This window comes from Sinocyclocheilus anshuiensis, unplaced genomic scaffold (assembly GCF_001515605.1).
Source record: "Sinocyclocheilus anshuiensis isolate Anshui unplaced genomic scaffold, SAMN03320099.WGS_v1.1 scaffold1014, whole genome shotgun sequence".
Lineage (NCBI taxonomy): Eukaryota > Metazoa > Chordata > Actinopteri > Cypriniformes > Cyprinidae > Sinocyclocheilus > Sinocyclocheilus anshuiensis.
Window position 1 is genome coordinate 405,870 of NW_015540943.1, and position 328 is coordinate 406,197.

Genomic DNA, 328 nt, shown 5'->3' on the forward strand with positions numbered 1-328 from the left:
CACCAAGAGCTTGTAACACTCCAAAGAGAAAGGAAAAATTTAAATCGCATCATATGACCCCCTTAATCATCCATCACATGGAGTAAAACCAAAGAATATAGTTCTGATGTGCAGAACAAGATTGCTGAGCTTCACAAAATACAAAGTAGCTGTAAGAAAATAGTTTAAGCATTGAAAATACCCATTTCCACCATCAGGTAAATAATTAATCAGCTAAAGATGTTACAAATCTGCCTGGGAGAGGACGTGTGTCTATAACGTCCTAATGCATGGTGAGGAGGACAGTTTGAGTGGCCAAAGACTCTCCAAGGATCACAGCTGGAGAACT

At 39.3% G+C, this 328-nt stretch overlaps 1 protein-coding gene across 1 annotated transcript in view; it reads right to left on the bottom strand.

Moving 5' to 3' along the window:
* Positions 1-328, bottom strand: part of LOC107689735 (solute carrier organic anion transporter family member 1C1-like) — a 16,269-nt gene that overhangs the window by 3,087 nt on the left and 12,854 nt on the right. The window lies entirely within an intron of this gene.